This window comes from Oncorhynchus tshawytscha, unplaced genomic scaffold, assembly GCF_018296145.1.
Source record: "Oncorhynchus tshawytscha isolate Ot180627B unplaced genomic scaffold, Otsh_v2.0 Un_contig_65_pilon_pilon, whole genome shotgun sequence".
Lineage (NCBI taxonomy): Eukaryota > Metazoa > Chordata > Actinopteri > Salmoniformes > Salmonidae > Oncorhynchus > Oncorhynchus tshawytscha.
Window position 1 is genome coordinate 2,640 of NW_024609760.1, and position 7,361 is coordinate 10,000.

Genomic DNA, 7,361 nt, shown 5'->3' on the forward strand with positions numbered 1-7,361 from the left:
TGTGGTTGAATCTGGTGTTTGGAAATCCACTGCTCGACTGAGGGAGCTTAAAGATAATTGTATGTGTGGGAACACAGAGATGAGAGAGTCTTTCAAAAAAAATCATGTTAAACACTATTACTGAACACAGAGTGAGTCCATGCAAGTGATGTGCCTTGTTAAGTACATTTTTTTAGTCCTGAACAGATTTAGGTTTGACACAACAAAGGGGGTTGAATAAGTGACTGAAGACATTTCAGCTGTTAATTTGTAATAAATGTGTAGTCATATCTGAAGACTACATTCCACGTTGACATTATGGGGGTGTTTGTGTGTAGAGGTCAGTGACACAAAGCCTACATTCCACGTTGACATTTACATTCCACGTTGACATTATGGGGTGTTTGTGTAGAGGTCAGTAACACAAAGCCTACATTCCGTTGACATTATGGGGTGTTTGTGTGTAGAGGTCAGTAACACAAAGCCTACATTCCACGTTGACATTATGGGGTGTTTGTGTGTAGAGGTCAGTGACACAAAGCCTACATTCCACGTTGACATTATGGGGTGTTTGTGTGTAGAGGTCAGTGACACAAAGCCTACATTCCACGTTGACATTATGGGGTGTTTGTGTGTTTGCCTACATTGTTGTGTGGGGTGTTGTGTAGAGGTCAGTGACACAAAGCCTACATTCCACGTTGACATTATGGGTGTTTGTGTGTAGAGGTCAGTGACACAAAGCCTACATTCCACGTTGACATTATGGGGTGTTTGTGTGTAGAGGTCAGTGACACAAAGCCTACATTCCCACGTTGACATTATGGGGTGTTTGTGTGTAGAGGTCAGTGACACAAAGCCTACATTTTTAAAACCATTTTAAAATCAGACTGCAACGCAACACAATGTGGAAACAAAGACTGGGTGTGAATACATTCTGAAGGAGATGTGGGACTCAGTGTGTACAGACCAAAGCCCATCTATGACAGATATCACAATACGAGGTGAATCAGCCTGGAGACGTTGTGGTGTTGTGGAGACTGGAGAGGCTATTCTGTTGGCTTATTACAAAATAGAGAGAGAGAGAGACAGAGAGAGACAGAGAGAGAGAGAGAGACAGAAAAAAGAGAGAGACAGAAAAAAGAGAGAGAGAATTAGAGAGACAGAAAGAGAGAGAGAGACAGAAAGAGAGAGAGACATAGAAGGAGAGAAGAGAGAGAGACAGAGAGACAGAATGAGAGAGAGAGAGAGCGAGAGAGAGAATGTGAGCGCGTGTCTCCTCTCTCATCCATCAGGACAGGATGACAGGACCAAACAGTTGACAGTTGTAAACATCTTTAGTGATCAAACCTCATCACTCTGTTGGTTCACTTCAAAGGTACAAATGGCTGTAAGCAGGACAGAGAGCTGTATGAGATTAGTACAGAGCAAATGGTCTATTGATCCAGACAACAGTTTTATATTGAAGGCAGAATACACTAGGTCAACCTGGGCTGCTCTCTAACCCTCTGGGGGACTTCAACCCAGGGACACAGCGGGTGTGTAAGGGTGTTGGGAGAGCAGAGAGGGAGAGAGAAGAAGAGAGGAGAGAGAGAGAGAGAGAGAGAGAGAGAGAGAGAGAGAGAGAGAGAGACAGAGAGAGAGAGCGAAAGAGAGAGATAGGAGAGAAAGAGAGAGACAGAGAGACAGAGAATGAGAGAGAGAGAGAGAGAAGAAGCAGAGAGAGAGAAAAGAGAGAGAGAGATAGCAGAAAGGAGAGAGAAGCAGAGAGAGAGACAGAGAATGAGAGAGAGCAGAGAGCGAGAGAGCGAGAGAGAGAATGTGAGCAGCGTGTCTCCTCTCTCTCATCCATCAGGACAGGATGACACCACCAAACAGTTGACAGTTTAAACATCTTAGTGATCAAACCTCATCACTCTGTTGAGTTCACTTCAAAGGTACAAATGGCTGTAAGCAGGACAGAGAGCTGTGTAGATTGTATGGTACAGAGCAAATGGTCTATTGATCCAGGCAACAGTTTTATATTGAAGAGCAGAACCACACTAAGGTCAACCCTGGGCTGCTCTCTAACCCCTCTGGGGACTTCAACCCAGGAACACAACGGGTGTGTGGGAGTGTTGGGGAGCAGAGAGGGAGAGAGAGACAGAGAGAGAAAGCAGAGAGAGAGAGAAAGCAGAGAGAGAGAAGAGAGAGAGAAGAGAGAGAGAGAGAGAGGAGAGAGAGAGAGAAGCAGAGAGAGAGAGAGAGAGAGAGAGAGAGAGAGGGGAGAGAGCAGAGGAGGAGAGAAGCAGAGAAGCAGAGAGAGAGGAGAGAGAGAAAGCAGAAGCAGAGAGAGAGAGAGAGAGAGAGGAGAGAAAGAAGCAGAGAAAGGAGAGAAAGGAGAGAGAAAGGAGGAGAGGAGGGAAAGCGAGAGAAGAGAGAGAGAGAGAGAGAAAGCAGAGAGAAAGCAGCAGAGAAAGCAGAGAGACAGAGAATAGGAGTGAAGGAAGGTAAATTCTAGCATTGTCACTACTATCTATATATACCCCACACAACACAGCTCAGTGTGAAGCCAGTATACCCCACACAACACAGGCTGGATGTGAGGCCAGTATACCCCACACAACACAGCTGGAGTGTGAAGGCCAGTATACCCCACACAACACAGGCTGGATGTGGGGCCAGTATACCCAATACAACACAGCTGGATGTGAGGCCAGTATACCCACACAAAGGCTGGATGTGAGGCCCAGTATACCCCACACAACACAGTATACACACACGCATGATATACCCCACACAAGGCTGGATGTGAGGCCAGTATACCCCCACACAACAAGGCTGGATGTGAGGCCAGTATACACCACACAACAAGGCTGGATGTGAGGCCAGTATACACCACACAACACAGCTGGATGTGAGGCCAGTATACCCCCCACAAGGCTGGATGTGAGGCCAGTATACACCACACAACAAGGCTGGATGTGAGGCCAGTATACCCCACACAACAAGGCTGGATGTGAGGCCAGTATACCCCACACAACACAGCTGGATGTGAGGCCAGTATACACCACACAACAAGGCTGGATGTGAGGCCAGTATACACCACACAACACAGCTGGATGTGAGGCAGTATACACCACAACAAGGCTGGATGTGATGGCCCAGTATACACCACACAACAAGGCTGGATGTGATGACAGTATACACCACACAACAAGGCTGGATGTGAGGCCAGTATACCCCACACAACAAGGCTGGATGTGATGCCAGTATACCCCACACAACAAGGCTGGATGCTCAAACGGCCCCATAGTATACCGTGCACTAGGGCCCATTGGACCACTACAGCTAAGTGAATAGTGGTCCATTTGGCAAAGCGCTGTATATAGGACCACACACAGTGAATAGTGGCATTTGGATGTGAGGGCGTATAGGACCCCTACATAGTGAACAGCATTTGGAGGCGCTGTGAGGCCGTATAGGACCACTACATAGTGAATAGTGGTCCATTTGGAACCCAAGGCACTGTGAGCCGTATAGGACCCCACACAACAAGTGGTCCCCCTAACGACCTCTATCTGCGCTGCGGCCAGTTACAGGAGAAGATAAAACATGAAGGCTGGTTTAGCCCTGTAAGGATGTGTCCGGGCCAGTAGCTACCACCAACCTTTAACCTGTTACACAGCTGGATGTGTCCGGGCCCAGTATACTAACCCAACTTTAACCACACACAGAATGGGGATGGTGTCCGGGCCCACCAGCTACCTACACAACCTTTAACCTGTTACACACAGAATGAGGATGGTGTCCGGGCCCAGTATACCTAACCCAACCACACAGCTGGATGGTGTCCGGGCCAGCTATACCTAACCCAACCTTTAACCTGTTACACAGAATGGGGATGGTGTCCGGGCCCACCCTAGCTACCTAACCCAACCTTTAACTGTTACACACAGAATGGGATGTGTCCGGGCCACCCTAGCTACTAACCTAAACGCTAAGCCTGTTACACACAGAATGGGGATGTCCGGGCCAGCTATACCTAACCCAACCTTTAACCTGTTACACACAGAATGGCTGGATGTGAGGCCCAGTAGCTACCCAACCCAACCTTTAACCTGTTACACACAGAATGGGGATGGTGTCCGGGCCCACCGTACCTAACCCAACCTTTAACCTGTTACACAGAATGGGGATGGTGTCCCGGGCCAGTAGCTACCCCACCTTTAACCTGTTAACACAGAATGGGGATGTGAGGCCCACCGCTAGCTACCTACCCAACCTTTACCAACACAGAATGGGGATGGTGTCCGGGCCACCGCTAGCTACCTAACACAACCTTTAACCACACACAGAATGGATGGTGTCCGGGCCCACCGCTAGCTACCTACCCAACCTTTAACCTGTTACACACAGAATGGGGATGGTGTCCGGCCCACCGCTAGCTACCTAACCAACCTTTAACCTGTTACACACAGAATGGGGATGGTGTCCGGACCCACCGCTAGCTACCTAACCCAACCTTTAACCTGTTACACACAGAATGGGGATGGTGTCCGGACCCACCGCTAGCTACCTAACCCAACCTTTAACCTGTTACACAGAATGGGGATGGTGTCCGGACCGCTAGCTACCTAAACCCAACCTTTAACCTGTTACACACAGAATGGGGATGGTGTCCTCCACCGCTAGCTACCTAACTCAACCTTTAACCTGTTACACACAGAATGGGGATGGTGTCCGGGCCCACCGCTAGCTACCTAACCCAACCTTTAACCTGTTACACACAGAATGGGGATGGTGTCCGGGCCCACCGCTAGCTACCTAACCCAACCTTTAACCTGTTACACACAGAATGGGGATGGTGTCCGGGGCCCACCGCTAGCTACCTAACACAACCTTTAACCTGTTACACAGAATGGGGATGGTGTCCGGGCCCACCGCTAGCTACCTAACACAACCTTTAACCTGTTACACACAGAATGGGGATGGTGTCCGGGCCCACCGCTAGCTACCTAACACAACCTTTAACCTGTTACACAGAATGGGGATGGTGTCCGGGCCCACCGCTAGCTACCTAACCCAACCTTTAACCTGTTACACACAGAATGGGGATGGTGTCCGGGCCCACCGCTAGCTAGCTAACACAACCTTTAACCTGTTACACACAGAATGAGACGGAATGACAGGAGGGAATGAGAGAGAGGAGACAAGGAGAGAGAAGAGAATGAGAAAGGAGAGAATGAGAGAGGGAGAGAGAGGGAGAGAGAAGGAGAGGAGGGAATGAGAGGAGAGAGAAGGAGAAGAGAGAATGAGAGAGAATGAGAGAGGGGAAAATGAGAGGAGAGAAGAGAGAGAAGGGAGAGAAGGAGAGAGAAGGAAGAGAAGAAGAGAATGAGAGGAGGGAAGAAAGAGAAAGAGAGAGGAAAGAGAAAATGAGAGATGCTATTTGAGCTTTCTCTCAATGTGTTTAGAGGGAGAGAGAGGAGAAGAGGGAGGGAGAGAAGGGAGAAGAGGGAGAAGAGGGAGAGAGGGAAAGAGGGAGAAGAGGGAGAAGAGGAGAGAGAGAGGGAGAGAGAGGGAGAAGAGGGAGAATGAGAGGGAGAAGAGAAGAAAAGAGAAGAGAGGAGGGAGAAGAAGAAGAGAGATGGGAGAAGAGCTTTCTCTCAGAGAGAGAGGGAGAAGAGGGAGAGAGGGAGAAAGAGGGAGAGGGAGAAGAGGGAGAGAGAGAAGAGGGAGAGAGAGAGGAGAGAGAGGGAGAAGAGGAAGAGAGAGAGAGAGGGAGAAGAGGGAGAGAGAGAGGGAGAAGAGGGAGAAGAGAGAGGGAGAAGAGGGAAAGAGAGAGGGAGAAGAGGGAGAGAGAGGGAGAAGAGGGAGAAGAGAGGGGAAGAGGGAGAAGAGAGAGGGAGAAGAGGGAGAGAGAGAAGAGGGAGAAGAGGCAGACAGAATAAATTGCTTTAAGAACAATTTCCTTTCACAGGATAAAGATCAGTGATTAAAACACAAAATGAAGTAAAAACAGACGAGACCGTGTGGCGACCGGTAGGACAATTACTGCTCACCTCAAATGGCCGAAAGACAACAGCTTCTATCAAACCACACTATGACTATTGGATTAGACTATTTTATAAATACATAACAGTCTACTCTATTTACATGTTTTGACGGCCACGGCTAAATTAAAATGCTGAATTTCCCAACTGGTAATTGAAGACCATAAGCTATAATCACCGGCAGGATTCAGCACATCAAGCACCACTTGATGATTCAACAGCTGACGTTTTACTTCAAATGAGGCATGCAAATCAAATCAAAGTTTATTTGTCATGTGCGCTGAATACAACAGGTGTAGTAGACCTCACAGTGAAATGCTGAATACAACAGGTGTAGTAGACCTCACAGTGAAATGCTGAATACAACAGGTGTAGTAGAGCTCACAGTAAAATGCTGAATACAACAGGTGTAGTAGACCTTACAGTGAAATGCTGAATACAACAGGTGTAGTAGACCTCACAGTAAAATGCTGAATACAACAGGTGTAGTAGACCTACAGTGAAATGCTGAATACAACAGGTGTAGTAGACCTCACAGTAAAATGCTGAATACAACAGGTGTAGTAGACCTCACTGAATACAACAGGTGTAGTAAACCTCACTGAATACAACAGGTGCAGTAGACCTCACAGTGAAATGCTGAATACAACAGGTGTATACAGTAGTGAGGCTCTATACAGGAGAGAGGCTATATACAGTAGAGAGGTTATATACAGTAGAGAGGCTACATACAGTAGAGAGGCTTTATACAGTAGAGAGGCTATATACAGTAGAGAGAGAGGCTATATACAGTAGAGGCTATATACAGTAGAGGCTATATACAGTAGAGAGTTTATATACAGTAGAGAGACTATATACAGTAGAGGCTATATACAGTAGAGAGGCTATATACAGTAGAGGTTATATACAGTAGAGAGGCTATATACGGTAGAGAGGCTATATACAGTAGAGAGGCTATATACAGTAGAGGCTATATACAGTAGAGGCTATATACAGTAGAGAGGCTATATACAGCAGAGAGGCTATATACAGTAGAGGCTATATACAGTAGAGAGGCTATATACAGTAGAGAGGCTATATACAGTAGAGAGGCTATATACAGTAGAGAGGCTATATACAGTAGAGAGGCTATATACAGTAGAGGCTATATACAGTAGAGAGGCTATATACAGTAGAGAGGCTATATACAGTAGAGAGGCTATATACAGTAGAGAGGCTATATACAGTAGAGGCTATATACAGTAGAGCTATATACAGTAGAGAGGCTATATACAGTAGAGAGGCTATATACAGTAGAGAGGCTATATACAGTAGAGGCTATATACAGTAGAGGCTATATACGGTAGAGGC